Source organism: Argiope bruennichi, chromosome 1 (assembly GCF_947563725.1).
Source record: "Argiope bruennichi chromosome 1, qqArgBrue1.1, whole genome shotgun sequence".
In the NCBI taxonomy this organism is placed as follows: Eukaryota; Metazoa; Arthropoda; class Arachnida; order Araneae; family Araneidae; genus Argiope; species Argiope bruennichi.
The window spans coordinates 115,021,741-115,045,681 of NC_079151.1; the positions used below are offsets into that span (position 1 = coordinate 115,021,741).

At 27.0% G+C, this 23,941-nt stretch overlaps 1 protein-coding gene across 1 annotated transcript in view; it reads right to left on the minus strand.

Annotated features, from left to right (window-relative positions):
* LOC129963433 (kynureninase-like) overlaps window positions 1-23,941 on the minus strand; it is an 86,793-nt gene that overhangs the window by 62,669 nt on the left and 183 nt on the right. The window lies entirely within an intron of this gene.

A 23,941-nucleotide genomic window follows, 5' to 3' on the forward strand; every position in this document is an offset into this window, starting at 1 on the left:
CCATTCCAAAAAAAAAAAAAAAAAAAAAAAAACTGCATTTTCTAAATCATATACTTCCAATTCAGTCTACAAAATGGCATTATGAATTAATTGTTTGGAAAAAGTGTCGTTGGGTAAAAAGAAGTCTCCATCTAATCCTAGCGTGTTTTTTTAACAGCAATTTTTTTATTCTAGAAATTTTTGTATAAACATGAAATTTTTAATAAAAAATGAAAGGTTTTACAAAAATATGCTAAATTTAATGCTTTATAAATTACTGTTCGTTTTCTTTGAATGAAAACTTTCATTTCAAAAATCGTTTAAAAAAATTACGAGAATATCCAAATTTTTTTTGTTCAAATTAAATTATTTTATCCCTACTATTAAATGATTATAATATTAAGTGTTTCAAAGAGCGGATCTTTTTTTTTCTTAACAATAATTTTTGGTACACTAATCAATTTTTTTTCTGTCGCCAACTTGACTGAAATCGTGCCACATTTATTTCTATTCCATTCAGACAGCCTGTTTTCCTCTATTAGTTAATTTCATTCTATTATTACCAAATTAATATTTTGTGGATACATTGTATCGATCTAGAAGAAGAAAATTTTTTACTATCCTTAAATCATTGGATGCATTTTCAAAATAAAAATGGATTTAATATCAAGAATTTTTCAGAAATGTTCAAATGATGATTAAATAAAGTTTTTACGTCTTGAATTTGTACTTAGATATTTAATTTTATTATATAATTAACCAATTTCTAGTTGCACTCCAAGAAGTAGAAATTCGCTTGCTTCGAGTCAATTCTAAAATAAAGGTTCGAAAACAATATCGAAAGAAAAATCCATACACACGAAAATTCAAGTCCAAAAATGAATAATAAATATAACAGTATCAATTGGCAATTACTAGAACTGCATACAGCTAATATAAATTACATGTTTACAAGCATTATTCTTTGGAATTTTGATCATCCTTAGGAATTGATTTTAATGTCTTTAAAATCCTTAAATCCTCACCATTACAGTAAAATAACCGTACAATGAGAATGTTCTTTACTTGAATATCCCACACTTCGAGCGGGCTGCGGTAGCCTGTGGTAAGGTTTACGCTTCAGGGATGAAGGATTCCAAGTTCGAGACCCGCTGGTAATCCGTCGTGTACGCGAGCTCTCTCCGCTAAGCGTGGTGAATTCTAAATCCAATGTCATAGGCAAACGTCCCTCCGTTGGTGCAGTGCAGAAGCTTACAAGGAGAGGTGCCAGCTCAGGTGTAGTCCTCATTACGTGAGTGGGATTCGAACTTATGCTATTCGTCCTAGAATTGTCTTCATATTGCTTCCAAGCGGGTCGTTAATATAATTAACTAACTCTCGCACTTCGATACTTTATTACCTTTCTTTTTGCCTGCATTCTATGCTCTCTAAATATATTTATGTTTTGGGGGAGAGTTGGAAGACAGCAAACTCTCGAAATTCATGCCAATCCGCAAGCATGAGAACTCCTCCCCCAATTCTGATCTCCACATGTAGTAATACAATATCGCATTTTTTGTGCCCCATGAAATAATTGAAAACGCATTTTGGACTGCTCTTTTCCCAACGATTGAACATAAAATTTGACGTAGATTCTACAATTTTGGTACGAAACGCATATCAAAATTTATTTTTCTAACTCGTTGCATTTTAAAATTATTATGCATGCGCACGTTTATACTAACAGTCAAATTTCCATTATCCTGGAAAGATTTGATTCAAAATTTAATAAATCTACAATTTTGATGATGAATTTACATAAAAAATTTCATCCATTTATCTTTTTGTGTTTTTGAGTTATCCTGTTCAAATGTATGTGAGATTTCCCATTGGAGGATTTTATCCAAAATTTGATGAAAATCTTCAAACTGATTCGATAGATTTTTGTTAAAAATCTGCAATTTACAGGAAAAAGTTGGTGGCAAGACCATATATCAAATCAACATTTTTTCAACTCAACACTTTTTTAAGTTATCGAGTTCTTAGGCAGACAGATAGACATGAATCGAAAATTGTGTTTTCAGGACTGAAAAAGGTATGAAATGCGGAGATTTGTTAAGATCTAATATTTTAACGATTACAATACTTTCTCTGTGTATATTTCGTCTTCGAGAAAATAAAAACTGTATTTGATTGCATATTTAAGAAGTATTGGGTTCGATTCTGTATCATTATTTCTAATGTTATAACTTAAAATTCGTTGCAGTTCGATAACAATACTGTAACCGTAATCGTTTTGGTTCGCTAACTGTACATGTAAATACTAACTGACGCACACCTGTTATCTTTCTTTTGTAGTATACATCTTTCATTTGTAATTCGGTTAACAGCCCTTGGAAATTTCTTTAAAAAAATGCTGATTTCTATGACCTGGAAAATTTCAACAACGTTGCACGTTTTCCAATTTGAAATTTTTTTTAGAAAACATCTCAATAAATTTTGTAATTTTCAACGCATAATTAAATTTATTCTGAATCACTGTGATGTTCATATTTTTGCTTTTAGTTGGGAAAAAAACCATGTTAGTGTCAAATTTAAAGTAGAATTACTAATAATATAAAACTATGAGTTAGCTTTTTATAACTTTTTTTTCAGTAATTCGTTTGTTAAATTTGTGTTTCAAAATCCATAATATTTATGACTCGATAGAAATTTAAGTCGTAATAAAAGTAATAGTTCATGATAAGGTTGAATAATCACTAAAAGCTGAATAGTCATTCAAAGTATTTCACAACTCTTAAAAGTATGCCTTTAAATTCTTATTAGTATTTGAATCTGTATTGCCAATGATTAGGATTTAGCAAAGTATGACAAATTGTGGATAAGAAATAATAAACAAATATATAAAAATTAGCTGCTTTAGACGACCTGCTTCTTTGCCCGAAATTTTGGTTGGCTTGTTCCTGAGGGTGACCCTTGAAAAAGTCTTCAGGCCGGATTCTTTTTTTAATATTTTTTTAAATATTTTTTTAATATTTTTTAAATAATTTTTTTGGTTTAATTTTTATTTGATTTTTGTTTTTCCTATTAACTTGATTCTAATACTTTTGTATCAATTCATCTGTGTTTTAGAAGTAGCTGCAATTGCGCTCTCTAAATACTATGAAGTTCCTTTTTGGTTTTAGTTTAAATAGGTAATAAATTTTAGTTGCGATTGCGAAACTGTTTTGTTTCGTTTTCATTTTAGTTTCGTTTTCAAACTTTTTCTTACTTTAGATTGGTTACTCGTTCTTGCATTTGGTTGGAATTTAGCTGCAGGTGCGCTGTTCCACGAACTGCAAATTTTTAAATAAAATATTTTTAATAGTTTTTTTTGGTGGTGGTGGGGGGTTCAATAGGTTTTTCGGTGTATTGCCTAAAAAATTTAAGAATTTTCAGATCATTTTTCCTGATTTTACTTTTTTGAGAATTCCTTGTTTTTGGCGTTTAGGAGATATATTTTCATTTTAATAAATAAATTAAACTATGCAAAAAGTTAGTAACGAATTTATCATAGCGCATGGCCCGTCGCGCGCTCTACCAAGGGGCACTGTGGATAGCTTTGTGTCAGGAGCATTCACGGAGAAAAAATTACTGACACAATTGTTTTGTTTAAAAAATCTTAAAAATACAAAAAAAAAATATATATATATATATAAAATTTGTGGAAACGGAAAGTGTAGGACATGTCCATTAGCAGATAAGGAACAGATCAAAAATGAAAACTCAAAATTGCAAACATTCTGTAAAAACAAAAATTTGATTTATCTCCTTAATTGTTCAGAATGTAATTTAAAATATATTGGCCAAACTAGCACCGAGCTTAATTTAAGAATTAACAATCACAGATCCGATATAAAAAACTTCATAAAAAATAGGACCACTGACTTCGAACTGGAGCATTTTCAAAACCATAACTTTAACAATATTAATATCTACATTCTAGAAGACAATATTAACGAATTAAACAAAAGATTAGATCTGGAAAACATTTATATTTGCAACCTGAAAACTTTATTTCCTTATGGTCTCAATAGTAAATTAAATGGGGAAGGTTATGCAGATTTAAACAATAATTGCATTTATAACAAATTTAACATATTTAAAAATTTTCTAAATAAAGATAACTTTTCTAAAAGATTTAAAAGAGGTAAAGGGAAAGGAGGCAATTTTCAAATTATATTTGAGGAATTTCAAAATTACTGTAATCTGGAACACAATAGTGAAAACATTCACAGAATTAGGAAATACATTTTTGGTCTTAGAAATAATAAAATGAAATGGTTTTTAAATAATAAATTCGTGGAATTAGAGTTTAAAAATTCGTACACTAAATGTATTATTCTAGATCTTATTAAATGTAAACTTAACATTGGAAAAAACGATTTACTTTTTAATAATAAAAATAATGTTTACAAAGAATACTGTGTGATTAAATTCTTGGATATTTACTTCGAATATCTAAAATTACCCAAAATTATACATAATAATAATATATTTTTTCGTCTTGCAGATAAAACTACTGTATCAATAGCGTTTAGTTACACTTCAACTTTAAAGAAAAAAATTTGTAATTATAACTACTATAGCAAAAATTTAGATAAAATAAATAAAACAGATTGTTACTGTAAGAAGGAAAAATATAAAGATTTTATAGATATTGATAAAGGTCATATTATTACAGGTAATTTAAAAATTATTGAATCCAACTCTTTAAGAGATTTGATGGGAAAAGGAACAAAATTTAGATTAAGAGAAAAAATAAACCATAACAAAATTTTGATTTCTATTGGTAATGATTTGGATGTTTTTATTGCCAAATTATCTAGAAAATACCATTGGCCTGCGGAAGGTTTCGGGGAATGGAAAGTGAGAATTTTAAAGGAAATTAAAATAAAATTGAATACTGATTTTGACAGATCTAAAGAACGTGGGATTTATTTTAGTAAAACATTAAAAAATGAAATAAAAAATTTAAAAGAAAAATTTGTTATTACAGTAATAGATAAATCAGCAAATAATTTCTGTTTAATTTGTAAATATTATTATAAAGAACTTTTAATTAATGAATATAACTCTAATGCAACTTATATGTTAAAGAACACCGGGAAAAAGGAATTAGATAAAAGAATGCTAGCTTTCGCAAAAAAACCCAAAACTAAGACTTGCTCTCTTAACTATCCTTATTTATTCCCAACAGTTAAATTTCATAAAAATCCAGTAAAATTCAGATTCGTAACCTGTAGCACTGGTAGTTATAATTACTATACGGGTAAACATTTCTTTAAATACTTAAAAATTATCCTGGACAAAATAAAAAATGAAGACAACTTTATTATTTCTAGTAACAAAGAAGTATTGGATTTTCTTAAAGATAACAACATTAATAAACTTAATACTTTTGATTTCGAAAATTTATACACTAATCTACCTCATGAAAAATTAATAAAGGTCTGCACTTTTATATATGATGAATATTTAAATGAAAATATCATTCCTAAAAATAACTGGCTTGAGTTATGTAATTTTAATATTACTGAAAATTACGTGTTTAATGGTATTAATTTTTATAAACAAGTCAAGGGCATTCCAATGGGGACAGCTTTCTCAAGTGCTTTAACTAATATTTTCCTGCATTACTATGAGAAAAAAATAATTAAATATAATTTAATAAACGGGTGGAGATATATGGATGACCTACTTTTGATTAACTTCGACAATACTAATATTATTACTAATTGCTATCCAAAAGATTTAATTCTAAAAGATACAAATAAAAATCAACTTGAGGCTACCTTTCTGGATTTAAAAATCGAAATTGCTAATGATAAAACAATAGTTGGTATATACGATAAAAGGGATGATTTCAACTTTAAAATAACAAAACTATGTAACTACCATTCCAATCTAAACTCTAAAATTTTCAAAAATCTTATTTTCTCACAAGTTAACAGGATCAAAAGGGTTTGCAATAATAAAAATTCTTATATTGAAGCATCAAATATCCTCCTTAAAAATTTAATTAAAAATGATTTTCCTAGAAATTACTGTAATGTCAATTTTTTAATTAAACAAGGTATGGTTTGGGATTAATCCTTTGGCTTAAATAAAAATAGAACTTTACTTGCATATTGGATCACTCAATAGATGGTGCTGGGTTCCTACCTCTGTTTACATAATTTACCGTTAACTTTTTTAAAAACAGGAAATCACAATCGATTGTTTAAAGTTTCCTTGACTGTTGGATGGTATGTTCTGGCTTTTTCGTTTTTAATTTTAATTTTAATTTTAATGCTGTTTTTGTTTTTTTGTTATTGTTTTTATTGTATTTTTACTTTGTTGTGGTTCTTTTTTTCTAATTTGTTATTTTGTATTTCCTTTCTGTTAAAATCGTATATCTTTTGAGCATAATTTCAGGGGATTTTCGGGTCACGAGGAATCATTATTAGACAAAGTCTGTATGTCCTCACAGAAAAAATCCCTTTATTTGAATCCCTGCCTGAGGGTGACCCTTGAAAAAGTCTTCAGGCCGGATTCTTTTTTTAATATTTTTTTAATAATTTTTTTGGTTTAATTTTTATTTGATTTTTGTTTTTCCTATTAACTTGATTCTAATACTTTTGTATCAATTCATCTGTGTTTTAGAAGTAGCTGCAATTGCGCTCTCTAAATACTATGAAGTTCCTTTTTGGTTTTAGTTTAAATAGGTAATAAATTTTAGTTGCGATTGCGAAACTGTTTTGTTTCGTTTTCATTTTAGTTTCGTTTTCAAACTTTTTCTTACTTTAGATTGGTTATATATATATATATATATATATATATATATATATATATATATATATATATATATATATATATATATATATATATATATATATATATATATATAATTTTCATTTACAATTTTTCTAGCAAGCAAAAAAAAGTTTTGGGGCTCGAAAGATTTTGAGATAAAAAAAATAAAGAAAGAAAATCGCTTTTCTAAAATTTAAGGATTGCGCAATCATTCCAAATCAGTTTAATCGCAAAAAAAATTTTCTGCATAAAACATGCATAATCTGATAATCTTGTCATTATTTCAAACCGCTGTAAATTGGTAAATGATTTAAATTAATTAAGACAAACAATTACTTTAAAAAATAAATAATGTTCTCGCATGAAAACTTGAAATTTTCGATAACAGATTTCAATTTATATATATATATATATATATATATATATATATATATATATATATATATATATATATATACTTTTTAATACTGCCTAGGCTAATGTCTGGTTGCTTGAGCGATCTTCCAAATATTTTAGGCCTTTATTTAGCTGACTAATATCACTTAATGTCGACAGACAGGAGTGTAATCACAGAATCACAGGGACATTTTAAGACATCGTTTGTAGGACTTGCTTGCGAAAGGAAATCTGCCAGACCCGATATGCACATCTCAGCCATAAAAAATGACCGAAAGGTTCTAGATCTTTTATAGCCAGATCTAGGGATATTATCCTAGTTAAACTGCTCTGACAACATACAGAATTTGTAATGGACATTGTACTTATTTAAAATGATTCCATTTAATTGCTTCGAAATTTATAGAAATATTTTCTTATAATTAAGAATTTGCTAAATTTTCCCCCCCAAAAAAAGTCTTTGGTCCCGTCATTTTTCTAGTCTAGTATTCATATAAATATTCGATTATTAACTCGTTGAAATAAAGCAAGAAAATGAATTACTTCAAAGGAATGTTAACCTTCAGGTCGCCGTAAACACTATCTTTGTTACATTGCATTGGTTGCTAACCTAATCGTTGTATCATAACCAATCATTTCTAGTTCATCAGTGCCAATTAGGAACTGGAAACGATCGTTTCCAATCAATCTATAATTATCTTTCGGCTATTTCATTTGTATTCGGATATTTCACCGCAGGTTCTATTTGCCAGTTTCACGTGGTCGACATATCGCTTGTTAAACCCATGAATCTTGCGAACATGCTGGTTTTTTTTACTTCTAAGCAACTTTTTTTGTCGAAAAATAGTGTTCACTTTTTCGCATCAAAACATATTTCCTTTGTTAGGAGACGCTTCATATATTATCTTATAACATACAGTTAAATGAAATTTTCCATCTATTTCTATAACAGTAAAATCTTGATTTTATTTATTTTATAGTATACAATTTAATAAAAGTTTGCATTTATTAATGTAATGGAGAAAGTCTGATTTATTACTTTTTTTACAAAAACTTTAGCCTAAATGGATGAAATTTAGAATATGAAACATAGTTTCCAAATATGATTTTTTTGTCACCAGGCAACTAAAAATATTTAAAGGTTATTAAAAACCATAAGTTTTAATCTGTATAATTTTAATGTAAAGGTAAATTGTGGATTGAGAGTTAACTCAGACACTAATCAGTCGAATGAGTTACATCGGTAGCATAGTTTTTTTCGAATCCTATAAGATTTTTTTTTTCTTTTTCTTGCCATTTTTCAGATTTTTAGGTTTTTTTCAGGCTATTGAAAATTTATGGAAAAGTATTTTTTTTAAATATATTTCGGTTACTTGGCATTCAAAGATGAAACTTTTGAGTCCTATTACATTCGACACTCAGAGAATAGATTTCTTCTCTCTTCTCTATTCAAGGCATACCATTATGCAATGAATTAAATGAAGAAAAGTTTAAGCTTATATAAGATTAAAAAATATGAATTTAATTAAATCTGTCTTACAAATTACTACTCAAACAAATTAAAAATTGTATACGATATGAAATAAAGGCGGAAATGAAAAATTGGCTTTGGAATTAATATCAAAAACAATAATCTTTTTTAAAAATCTGAGGATCAGCAAAAACATATTATTGTTTGATTTGAAGAAACAATGAAATTAGTTTCAATTGTTTCACAACGATAAAAATGTTATTTCAGATTTTGTATCAAATTAAATTCAAAAACTTTATTTAAATTAAAGAAAAAAGTATATGGAAATGAAATTAATTATCATAAAAAAAACAAACTAGTTTTTGATTTTTCAGATAGTGCGAAAAAACTCTGCTTGTGAGATAATATTTTCTACAGATATAGTTGAAAAGAATTAAACTTGCTTAATTTTTAATTATATGTTAATTAAATTTAGGACTTCGAACTATTGGTTGCCTCTTCCTTTTTATCTTAAAGAGTATATATATAACATTCCTTGAAGAAACAGCCCTGGACTGGAAACAGGCATTGTTAAAGAAACTGTTCTTTAACAATTTTTATTTTTCATGGTTCTAAGAACACAGTCCAATTTTCATATTTTGTCAGGATTTCTTTGTAAACGCCATGACGATTGAATTAGAAAGGTGAAAAGAAAGACAAGGTGACCGTGAGAAAGTATTTTGAACTTACATAGTGTCAGAAAGGAATTTGCCGATACAATGCTTTGGTTCCGTGGGAAATGCCTGCTCGACATAGAAGTGAGTGAAGGGATTTGAAAATTGTTTTTAATGAGAATTATGACATGCATGGTCAGTTACATGTTATGGTCAGTGTTATAATTCAATTAATCACTTTGACCGATAATTATTATTGATAACAGATTAACCACATTAATCATAACATATAGATTACTCACTAACAACATAATGTTTTTTTTCTTAAAGTTCTTCTAAAAATCGCAAAAAAAAATTTATTATATGACGATTTACATTGACAGGGTTGACAATATTACGCACTTGTATCCATTCTCAAAGCGAATTTGAGAGTTCTCTGTATTCGAAAAAAACATTTTAAGAAAACACTAATGTTAAGTTTTCTAAGTATCGAAAAATACGATAAAACATCATTTTTGTTTTCCAGAACGATCATATTACGATATCAGTAACCCATCAAGGAGCGATGAAAGCCCATTTCAGCACTAATTTTGAGAAGAAAGAGTTAATACCCATAGATTACGCATACAAAAACATCAATCTTTAACGATTATATTAACGAGAACATGTCAATAGATATATCTTCAAGATCCTTGACCTACAAGTTTTTCAACACTTTCGATAGATTTAACTGTTTATCAGCAATTTTCTAAAGAGGTAAAAGCGTTCGTCGCTACGTGGTAACATTACATTAGAAAGGAATTATCAAATTTTAAACTTAGATAAGATTCACAATGTTTTAATTTTACAAATTTATCTAAATTACTGATCAATTACTCATTATTTACTAAAATCCATGATCAATTATTTATTATTTACTAAAATTCTGGATCAATTACATATTAATCTTAAAATATTACTATGATTTCTTAAATTAAATACATTTTTGTATCATGCATTTAATCGGAAATTAATGAAGTATTTAAAAATAAAATTAAGAAAATTTTTTAAAGATTAAACTAAGAAGCATAAGAATTTAGTTATTTCAAAGATTATTAAAATTTGTAGGGGGAAATTTTTTTTTATAAATGATTCGAATTTGTAATTCTAATTATTTCAGCATGATAATAATTTCGAGTCAATTCACCTATTTTTTAAAAGTTTGCTTATAATTATATAGTAGCCGATAACGCGCCCACAAAAAGTTATTTAATATCTTTTAAACGCAGGTTTAAATATTATCACTAAAACAATGAAAAGTGTTAGAGTAAAATATAATTAAAATATCTTCAAAAATTATTGAAATTAAAAAAAATTTAACTAATATAACAGAGAATTTTTTTAAAAAATTTTAAAGTGATATCAAAATAGTTTTCGGTGAAAAATAAAATTCTTCCGAAGTTCTAAGGTGAAGGTTTAAAATTTAATTCATCTTTAATAAAAATTCTATTTATAATTTTGAAAAGGTTTTTTTTAATGAGAATCTATTATCCATAAAGAAACTGGGTAAAAAATTATCTATGAGAAAATAGAGTAGTCGTCAATAAATTCAAATCTCCTTTTCGCAGACTTCTCTGAGTTTTAAAACATATTTTTTTAATTATTTCTCTCTGTAAACAAGACAACTCAAAAACGCTTTCAATTAGAAGGAGGATATCTGGTGCAGGATCTTGCGTCAAATTTGTCTATTTCTATAAATTTTTGAATGAAATTCATTAAGAGGAAGTATGTTTTCACAATGCAAGTTAACCCGATAATTATAAAACGGACAGAGCTAGCTGGATGAAATTTACAGATAGATTTAGCATTCAAAATGTAGATCTATATCGAATTTAGAATCAAATCCTCCAAGGAGTTTATAATTTGGTTTTTGAATATATATAAACGTGACAATTCAAAAATGCAATGATATAAATTAATGAAATTTAGCATACGGTCTCCTGACTACAAATTTATTTCTGTGACAAATTTTAACTATAATAGATCTGAAAAAAGCACCCAAAATACATATTGGTTATTCTGGTATTGTGTATCAGCTACATCCGGGCGATTAAAAGCCAAAGAGCACAAACTAACCCTTTAAAGGGCCATTTTTTTCTAGTCATATTATGTTAATATATTTTTAGGCTTGAAATTTGAATAAGAAAAGAGATTCATTTAGCTTATTAGATAAATTTAATTTGATTAATTCATTAATTTGGTTAATTAATAATTAAGTATCAAATCAAGACACATCATTTTGTCTGAGATAAAGAACTAAAGCATCTAAGTTTCTGTCTTTCTAAAAAAATTGGTCTGAACTTATGCCAACCTACATAAATTCATACAAAGATTGATAAATTTGGTGGGAAGCATACTTCTCACGGCCCTAGAAAGGGTTAAAAGGCTTTTTCGTAAGCAAAATGGCATGCGGTTATTAACCAGTTACCTGTTTCGACTTCTTCGGAAAATGAGTATCTAAATTGTCATAAACATATATTTATTATATAAATATAATAAATAATTAATTATAAAAGTAATAATTAAAAATAAATAAATAAATATAATAATTGTCATTAAATAAACTCATCATAACGCAAAATGTTGTACTTTTTCTACGTCGAGTATACTCGTCCAAAATAGGTATCTGGTTAACATATAAGTATCGTTTTTCTTTATCAAAACCAAAATCATCGGCGCTTTGTCAATACTTCTACCAAAGAAGCGAAATCCAGATTTGGAATCATATTCTTATCAGCATCATCTTCCAGTCTCCACGCAATTACGGATATTTCCTCAATAATTACAAAATATTTTTAACAGCGGTAATTACGTAATTACCGCAATAATTATAAGAACCAATACCCAGCGTGTTTCCGATTTCATTTCAATGAAAAAAGCTTCGGTTACTGGCCGTATCAGATGCAGCAGTGTCAGGTGAAAGTATAGTATCAATCTGTACCTGATACTGCAAAATCAAATATCCACGCAGCCCAAATGATTATAATAATAATAAACATCGGGAATCGGACACAAAATGATAGTACATAATATTTTGACTTGATTCCTTCTGTCTTTAGATTATATTTAAGAATTTACTGTTAATTATACCAACGATAGTGTTTAATATCATCCCAACGCTCATTTCTATAAATGCAATAACTACAATAATAAAAAGAATTATTTAAAAATTTCTTTAATTTTTTAAATATTTAATTACACCTTAAAATTTAATTAGAGAGAAAATACATGGAATCAAAACTGTTATCACTAAGACACTGTTTTTCTTTGATTTTAAAGTAGTTATGGTGGTGAAATTATATATTTTGAAGTTATTGATGGAAAATATAATTTCAATTACTTTTTAGTTAAAAAGCAAATTAACGTTAAAAAAGCTTTTTTTTTAGTTCGCATTTATTTTTCAAGTAAAAACTACGGGCTAAATTTAATAGCTACAAATCCATCCTCTGTACAATGTTAAAAACAGTTTTTGCATCGTGCACGCCACATCAGGAAATTTACATATAATATTCACTTTATAAACATTATATCAGAAAAAGAAGGATTTTTTATTCCTTACATTTAAATAAACAAGTAGAAGAACAAGCAATTAATAATGAAATATGGCGTTATTACCATATTTAATTATAAGAGATTTATTTCTTATAATTTTTTTCAATAGAAAGTAATAATTTCAGCCAATATTTCTTCAGCTAATTCGCATTTTGACAAGAATTCTTTGGCAAAATTCCAATAACGGGTTAGAATCTAACATTTTCCAACTACTGGCCTTCAAAGTATTATCAAATAAATAAACACTTTTTAACTAAAGGGTCAACCGATTTTAACCAATCAAAATGATCAAAAATTTTTCGTTTTATTGACAATCGATTAAAGTACGTGTAGAGCTTCCAAAACAGAATGCAAAGGACATATCTTAGGAAGGAGGACAAAAAATTTATTAATATTTCATTTTTTTAAATTTCAAAATATGTTAATTAAATAATTTGATAGATTGAAAAATGGAAGCAGAAGTTAAACAAACAAATTCATTGAAATCGTCCTATGTTCGCAAAACTAATGTGCTAAAAATGTGGAAGTTACTCTAAATATAGAAAAATTAAAGTACATTAGAGAATATATTTTTTCAATAAAATTTAAATTCCAAAATCTTTGAAATTAACTAATAAATAAGTAATAGAATGCAATTCCCTAACTTAAATTTTTGCCCCAAAGTATTTTTTTCTCTTTCCGACAAAATATGTATTAAATATTTCATAGTAAAATTTGAAAGATAGGAATATTATTATTATTTTTTTAAATCAGAATTTTTTCTATAATTGTTCACCAACTTTAAAATCTTAAACAAAAAGCGAAGTGTTATTTTTTATTTTTATTTATTATATGACTTACTGTTTAGAAATGCTAATCTGTCAAAGTATGAATTAAGGTAGATGACTTCGTAAAACGTCGTTTTTGAGTAAAAATATTAATTAAAAACAATTCGATATTCTCTATTTTTGAATACAGTAGGCCAATTACTATGCGCAATAGAAGGCCACAACTATCACATGACGGTAATGGGGCAATGGCAAATAGTTGCCCCTTTGAGACAACTATATCCCATTGTCCCATTACTGTCCATAGTTAAAAAAAATGCAAAAATTAACAAGTGGATCGAGTTGGGTTAAGGCCTATATTGGAATATATGGTGATGAAAAGGCGGATCAATATGCAAAGTTGGCGGCTGAGAAAGAGAGTGTTAATACAATTGCCCCCGAAATAAATGGTGTCTTAAAATGGAAATTAAGAGAAGAAATAAAGCTACAAGGGTTTGAAAGATGATAGATGTCCAAAAAAAGGAAGAGTTACTTATGACTTTTAATCCAGAAATAAAGATATGAAAATGCCATCCACTGGTAATCCAAATCATATCAGGGCATAGGAGATTTCCCGCATATTTCCAATGATTTGGTAGAATGCAGGAAAATAAATGCATCTGTGGAGGAATCTGTTCTGTTTACCATTATTTAAAGAAATGCATAACAATCTCGCAATCAAGCACTGATGGTACCAGGCAGTCTTAAAACTCTGATGGATATGATATTAAAAATTCTAACCAAATTGTTGAAAGTTTGAAAGTGTTTGGATTTCTGCTGTTGTGAAACAAGAATTTGGAGAAATATTGAAAAATTTGAGAAGATTTTCTTTAAGTGATGGCCTGTTCTTTGTTTAATAGAAAGACAGCTGAACGGGAAGATGAGGAGAAAGGTCAGTGACTGATTACTTTGTGGCTAGGGACCAATTTCATCGAAGAGGATGTCAGTTTGGTGAATATGTCAGTGTTATGGACGGACTATGCTAAAGATAGACCACAACAAATCCTGTCGATACTGCTACAGCGGCGGGATGGTCAACTATAGACAATAGTGGCGGGATGGTCAATTATAGACAAGAAGAAGAAGCGTCACATGAATTTCCTCAGATAGGCGTCATTTTCTACCGCGCACAATAGTTGGCCTCGTGTAAAAGCTGCTTAAGAGTGATGTCAAAATGCAATATTTAAGGAAATAAAATATTGTTCCTCTTTGTTTAGGCACCCTTCATAGACTGGTATACGAACAATTATTAAAAGGATTTGATCCACAATTTGATCCTGGTCAATATTTTTTAATTCTAAATCTCATCTAATTTCATTAAATCTAAACTTCATTTATCTAGGTATTTATGTTATGTTATTATCGTATCCTTGTTCTCGGCTAACGACTTGACAGGTTTTCTTTGAATGCATTTGGTTCAAAATTCGAAGAGAAATTTACATACTCGGTTCATGAACACATACATATTCATATGTCTAGTTGAAAGAGTTTTTCAGCTGTCTCGTGTTCACAAAGATATATAATTCCAAAACTGTATGTTTTGGATTCCGAGATCTGAAACGTAAGATCCTCAAAATTCCGATTTCGAATTTTTTGAGGATTATAGTATTTTCCTTTTGTATACTTCTTATACAAGAAATGAATGAAGGCAAAATTATTAAAATAAGTACTGAGAGAATTATCTCTTTCCTAAATTTTGTCGAGATTTTTTTTTATTGAACTCCAATTCGGAAACCACAAATCAGTGTAAGCGAATAAGGAAAAGAATGAACTTCTGTTTATTATATTGACTAAGGATGAATTCAGAATTGGTTGTCATAGTCTCTGTATCATGCCAACCTATCCCCAACCCTCCTTCCCTTGAAAGAAATGTCACCCCGCAGCAGTTCCGCGACTCCACCACTTTGACAATCACCTCCTAAATTAATAAAACTGCATAATAAAGATATAAAAACTGAATTAAAATTTATGTATTTTTTGGTGCTTCTTATATATTTATTGCGCTGTCATCTATAGATGAGAAATCTAATCTTTTTTTATAATTTGTAGATTTTGATTAATAATTTAAAAATACAATGAAATTTTAAAATTCCAACAACATTACATTCAAAAGGAATACATTCATTTAAAAAAACCGCACTATCTTTTTACACAGAAATTTAAAAAAAAAAAAATGTTTCTCTGGAGGTCAAGAAACTTGTACGTCATCTTGTACAAAAACAAAATAACACGATAACCTAGGCTAAGATTTCAGTTTCTTAATCACTGTTACCTGAAATAGCATTACTTTATCACTATACTTCCGTATTTATCACTATATTCCATTTGGATCAACGCATGTGTAGTATGCCCAACACATGTCTTACTCCCCAAAGTATGTCATGTTGTGTTGTGATATGCAGTGATCAGAGCCAGATAGGCATTCTAAGAAACATTAAGCAATGCAAATTTCGGGAATCTCCATTTTTCTTCGAAATGACAAAACACTTGAAGAATATTTTAGAATATAAAGAATGATTTTATATTATAAAGAATGATTTAGTTTTTCATCTTGTTAAGAAAGAATAAAATATTAAAAAAATTACCAAACACATTCGTTTAATTATTTATTTATAATTTGATTCATATAATTTATTTCCGTCAATAGAAATTCACATTTAAGTTATAGCCATCAAAATGTTTACTTTTGAAAATAGTCTTTTGTCATTTAGTATCGAAAATAATCACAAATAATAAATACTTTTTCTTGATTATGCATTTCCTGTTTCGTTACAGAACATATTTAACATATGAAGAGAATTTTACAAAAATAGCGAATATTACTATCCATTTTTGATAGCGTACATTTGAATTACTCAATTAATCATCAATTCATTAATTATCCTTTTAATTGATTTTTACATGCTATACCAGTGATAGACAAACTACGCAGCTTACTTTAAATAAAGTATCGGTCGCTGATTTAAAAATAATAATTATATTACAATAAATACATTCAAGTACAAACCAAATCATGAAGAGTTTCCAGAAATTCAATGCTTCAATTGCCACATCAATATTAAAGAATTTCAAAATATTATTTTTAAATATTTTTGGGTCCTTCTTGAGTTTTAAAATAATTTTTTAAAATTTTCCTTTTTTTTCCCTACTTTTTTTCAATTTCTTCTTTTTTGGCTCAGTTTATAAAAATTTGTACTTCTTGTTCTAGTAATTATAATAGGCGTTTTAAAAAACATGTATTCTTTGAAGCATCCATTTTGAAAACTTTTTTACGGTTTAAAAATATTACTCTTATTATTTATTTATTGCATATGTCTTTTTGTAGATGTTAATAAAAAGTCATTCATACGAAAAAAAAAATTAAGGGCGATTCAAACTTGTATTCTATATTATCATTGGATGATAATTTCTTTAGGTTCGATTCGTTCTTCTTTATTTTATTTTTCAAGTTTTTTTCTTTATCATATAACTGCGATATTGTGAGTATCAAAATACAAAAAAAAAAAAACAAAAAAAAAAAATTGCCGTAATGCGCATGGGTTTAAATGCAATAGCTAAAACTATTGCTGTAATTTGTATTTAAAAATAATTGAGGGCCTCTGTGGCCTGGTGGTAAGGTCTCGGCTTCGGAAACGGAGGGTTTCAGGTTCGTGACCGAATTCCATCGAAGAACCGTCGTGTAAGCGGGTCTGATGCGTGTAATCCGTCCGTGCCAAACGCCCTCTCGCTGGCGTGATATGGGAGGCAGCTCAGGTGTCGTTCCGTTCCGTCATAGTCGCGGTCCAAAATTACGAGGTCCGTCCCAAAATAGCCCTAGTGTTGCTTTAAAATGGGACTTTAATATAACTAAACTGAAAAAAAAAAGCCTTTGAAATCAAAAAATTAAAATTTGTATCATTGAAAAAAATATCCTTTTTTGTTTCACATTCGTGTAAAAATTGTTTTCGGGTGTTAATTTATTCTGACTATGCTGAGGAAAAAACATTGACATTTCTTTTAATTATTAATTCTAATATAAATTATCAAAACTTCATTGCTTGTTTGTATCTTCTACTTAAGAATTACTTATTTACAGAATTTGGCATCTTTAAATGCAGCAGGGTTCTCTATAGAATGATTCGAATGATTTTTTGCATCGTGCCTGTCGTAGTTTGTAATTTATAGGTCGTATTTATACATAGCATAAAATGAAGTCCCCTGAAATGTTTGTATGTTGTACTCCTGTATGTTTGAAAGGGTAAAACTCGAGAAATACTTAATTGATATTGGAGATATTTGTACCGTTTAGTAGAGCATTTATTGGAGAAGGTTTAAGTACATTGAAGTCATATCAAAATAAAAAAAGGAGTTTTATAATTGTGATTATAATTATTTTCCTACTACGATTCTCGAATGCTTAAAATAGTAGTATCTGTGCTTTGCACTTCTCCGCGCTAGTGCGAAAACCTCAAACTTTGCATGCGCAAATAGCAAGAGCTGTGGTATGCATATACGATACATTTCTTTGTTTAAGTCCAATTTTAAACAGCGATTCAACACTCATTAGGCGCAAAAAATTAACTGATATTGGAGATATTTGTACCATTTTGTAGGGCATTTATGGGGAAGATTTTAATATCTTGAAATCATATCAAAATATATATATATATATATATATATATATATATATATATATATATATATATATATATATATATATATATATATATATATATATATATATATATATATATATATATATATATATATATATATATATATATATATATATATATAATTTATAATTGAGATTTTAATTATTTTCTTGCTACGCTTAAGTGAAGAATTTTTTTCTCATGGACAACTTTATGTTGCATTTTCTAGAGTTACATCCAAACAAAATCTTCTTGTCTTGGCACCAGGAGGAAAAACAGCCAATATAGTTTACGAAGAAACATGATGAAGCAAGCTGAATTTTATTTTCATATCAGATTATACAGAGTTGATAAACAGTGTGGAACAGTGGGAACAATGACTTATTTGTATATTTATAAATTTTAAAAGAGCTTTTCTATTGTATACTTTTAGTGAACGTTTTGGCTAACATATTTGGCGAACATATCATATTTTTTACCTTTTTAACTGTCTAAATATTTTTGAATGTGTGCTATAAAAATTATTTTGTAGTTATTTTTGATGATTTCTAAATATATTTTTATAATTGTTTGAGGTTGCGCGATATACCCATGTCACATCGGGTGGAGGATGTTATGCCACGGGCAACGCTATGCGGGTACTGCTAGTCTAATATCTAAACATTCACATGTTGACATAATATTGGAACACATTAAAAATGTATGTAAATATTTGTTAATATTACATAGACTTAATTTTATAAAACTATTCATAAACAGTAATTTTTTAAAGACTCTAGTTTTTAGTATCTTATTAATTATTAATATAAGCTCTCACCACAAATTAATAAATTTTAACATATACAAAAAAAGTCATTTTTTCTATGTATGTATGTTCTGCATCTCCACCAATGGACCGAATTAACTTATTATTATTTAATACAAAAGAACACTTATTATTTAATACAAAAGAACACTTATTATTTAATACAAAAGAACACTTATTATTTAATGCTAAAGAAAGAATACTATGAACTTCTCAAATCGCAAAAATTAAATATTCATTTAATAAAAAATTAACCAAAACTTTGTCATTTTTAGTAATGATTTCAAATCATATTTCTTCTGCAATGGTTATTTAATTTCTTTAATTTTGCCTGTACATTATTATTAATACCGTTTCTGTCCAATTATTTCCTTCAATTTTTATTTTAATATTTAATACATAATTGAATAGAGGCAGATGATATTGATATTAAGAAATTCATAGATTTGCCATTGTTAAACAGCGGTGCGATTCTATGAACTACTTTACTTTTGTATTTTGAAATTTCTATTTTGCATTTTAAACATATTTTAGTAGCGTTTTCATTGATCTTAACAGAATTCTAGAAATTTTTTCATTAAATAAAAAATTGCAAACGATAAAAAGATTTAATGCACGATAATATTTTATGTAAAATAAGCGTTTGCATTAAAAATAAATTCATTATAAAGAATTCGCTTACAAACGCATTGGGATTCTGTCGAATGTTAACTAGAATCTTATTTTTTCGCCTACGGTGTATAATTAAAACATAAATACTGCATTATAAACAAGATTTTAATGAAAATTTTGTAAAAATTAACACAACTCATTAGACAAAAACATGTAAATTTCATCTGGAATAAGATTGGATATTTCCGTTAATTTTAATATGATGAACAGATTATCATGAAATGAATATTTTTTAAGCGGACTTATTAACTGTTTTAGAATTTTCAAATCTGTATTTGCAAGATCTATATCTCTGAAATGAAGTCTATTTACATGAATTAAATCAAATTTGATTTTTTGTTGTTGTTGTTAAAGCAAATAACATTTTTCGAATTTCAAAATAAACACCAAGCATTTTAAGAAACGGAGGTTATTTATTTGAAATAGATCAAGGACATCTTCTTGGGTGCATTTAAGGAGTATCTTTTTAATTTCTTTCTTGACAATTATCTCTGAAGAAATTGATTTTACCTCGAAAAGTTTCTCTTTTAAATAAATATTAATAAAAGAATTTTAAACATTAAGATAACCAGGAAACGAATAAAAGGAATGTTTGTTATTAGTTTCCATTGCATTAAAAGTTTCCGTCACTGTATCGCGCACTTTTACAGCACCTGGAAACATCTTTTCAATTTTCATCCATCTATAGCTTTAAAATAGAAAGCTCGAATAACCAATACTCCAGTTGCAGTTACTGTTTCGAGTTCACCAATTTTTATTTCATATGAAAGATCATGAAACGATTGAGATTCGTCACCAGTGATTACATGCCCTTATCGTTCTTTACTTTAGAGAAAAAGCTCAAATAATAGCCAGTACATAATAAAGCTGTGTTAAAACATAAATAATCAAAGTTGATCGGCATTTATAAATTAAGGCTCTAAATCTGATTTGTTAACAGGTGGTTATCGAAAATGGTCGGATTACTTTATGTTAATTTATGTAATTTAATTTTTAAAATTAGTAATTTTTTATTTTGAAGTATTCTAATTAAAAGAAATCTTTTCAAATGGCATATTAATTTTCTAAATTTAAAATATCAGTATTATTATTTACTGGCCTTTGCCTAGATTTCCAAGCAGTTGTTAAATTTTAAACAAAATACTACATTATTATTATTTATCTTTTCATTTGTAAGTCTCAATTGAAAATAAATCAAATAATGCAAATTTTTTGAGTTATTATATAAACAATCTATTTTTCCTGATTTAACAAATAATTGAATTGTATTTTAATTTATACGAAGAATTAAACAACGCATAAGATAGATAATGATCAAAATGGTTTAAAAAACTGCTAACATGATTTTTAATTTTAAAATTTATTTTGAAACTAATTCTTGGAAACAAATGAATAACTTTATAGAAATTAAACCTCATACCCGGTGTTTTTTTTCATAATAAAATTACAGGTTGATTTTGGCCATTATTTATATGAAATGATTATGTATAAGTCCAAATATTATTTGCTTCGAAACAAATATGTTCTTTTACATCCAAAACTGTAGCTACATAGTCCACCAAAATATACGAAAAAGGTTTTCTGACCTAAATTTTTATATGCAATTTAAATAAGGCAAAAATTAAAATTTTCATATGCATTATTTATATGCAATGGAATTATGAATAATTAATTAAATTATGAATAATATTATGAATAAATCCAAATATTATTTGCTTCGATTCAATTTTTTTACATCCAAAGCTGTAGCTACATAGTCCACCAAAATATACGAAAAAGGTTTTCTGACCTAAATTTTTATATGCAATTTAAATAATGCAAAAATTAAAATTTTCATATGCATTATTTATATGCATTGGAATTATGAATAATTAATTAAATTATGAATAATATTATGAATAAGTCCAAATATTATTTGCTTCGATTCAATTTTTTTACATCCAAAGCTGTAGCTACATAGTCCACCAAAATATACGAAAAAAGTTTTCTGACCTAAATTTTTATATGCAATTTAAATAATGCAAAAATTAAAATTTTCATATGCATTATTTATATGCAATGGAATTATGAATAATTAATTAAATTATGAATAATATTATGAATAAGTCCAAATATTATTTGCTTCGATTCAATTTTTTTACATCCAAAGCTGTAGCTACATGGTCCACCAAAATATACGAAAAAAGTTTTCTGACCTAAATTTTTATATGCAATTTAAATAATGCAAAAATTAAAATTTTCATATGCATTATTTATATGCAATGGAATTATGAATAATTAATTAAATTATGAATAATATTATGAATAAGTCCAAATATTATTTGCTTCGATTCAATTTTTTTACATCCAAAGCTGTAGCTACATAGTCCACCAAAATATACGAAAAAAGTTTTCTGACCTAAATTTTTATATGCAATTTAAATAATGCAAAAATTAAAATTTTCATATGCATTATTTATATGCAATGGAATTATGAATAATTAATTAAATTATGAATAATATTATGAATAAGTCCAAATATTATTTGCTTCGATTCAATTTTTTTACATCCAAAGCTGTAGCTACATAGTCCACCAAAATATACGAAAAAAGTTTTCTGACCTAAATTTTTATATGCAATTTAAATAATGCAAAAATTAAAATTTTCATATGCATTATTTATATGCAATGGAATTATGAATAATTAATTAAATTATGAATAATATTATGAATAAGTCCAAATATTATTTGCTTCGATTCAATTTTTTTACATCCAAAGCTGTAGCTACATGGTCCACCAAAATATACGAAAAAAGTTTTCTGACCTAAATTTTTATATGCAATTTAAATAATGCAAAAATTAAAATTTTCATATGCATTATTTATATGCAATGGAATTATGAATAATTAATTAAATTATGAATAATATTATGAATAAGTCCAAATATTATTTGCTTCGATTCAATTTTTTTACATCCAAAGCTGTAGCTACATAGTCCACCAAAATATAAGAAAAAAGTTTTCTGACCTAAATTTTTATATGCAATTTAAATAATGCAAAAATTAAAATTTTCATATGCATTATTTATATGCAATGGAATTATGAATAATTAATTAAATTATGAATAAGTCCAAATATTATTTGCTTCGATTCAATTTTTTTTTTACATCCAAAGCTGTAGCTACATAGTCCACCAAAATATACGAAAAAAGTTTTCTGACCTAAATTTTTATATACAATTTAAATGATGCAAAAATTAAAATTTTCATATGAATTATTTATATGCAATGGTTACATGAAGGTTAAGTCCAAACATTATTTGCTTCGAACAATTTTTTTTTTTTTTTTTTTTTTTTTTTTGCATTCGTAATGCATTGTCCACCAAAATAAGCGTAATAATTTTTATGTCGTAAATTATCGGCTGCTTTTTTTATCATCATTTATATGCAATGCTTGCAAATCAAGCCAGATACATTTGCAATGATGCAAATATGTTTTTTAATATCAATGCAATGTTACTATTTATTATATGGTATGACAAAATACATGGAAAAAATGAGTAGGATCTGATATAGTATCAGAAGCAAGAAGGTCAAATTTGACATAAAAAATAGCAAATAAAAACATAAAATTTCTCTGAACACTGCTATAAAAAATTAGAAACTAGTTAAAATTTTAGAAATTTTGATATATAATTAGTGGATACTTAAGACAAATATATGTATTTTTTAAATATATATATATATATATATATATATATATATATATATATATATATATATATATATGTGTGTGTGTGTGTGTGTGTGTGTGTGTGTGTGTGTGTGTGTGTGTGTGTGTGTGTGTGTGTGTGTGTTTATCATCAGTTATATGCAATGGCTGCAAATGAAACCAAATATATTTTCTACTACAGAAATGCTTTTTTATCCATCCAGTGTTAATATATATTATATGATATAACAAAATATATGGAAAAAATGAGAAGGAATTGTTATATTATCCGAAGCAAGAAAGATATAAAGACATAAAATCTCCATGTCTCCTCCCCCCCCAAAAAAAAAATTAAAAACAAGTCACAATTTTAAAAATTTGGATGTATAATTAGTGGATACTTAAAACATATATATATATATATATATAT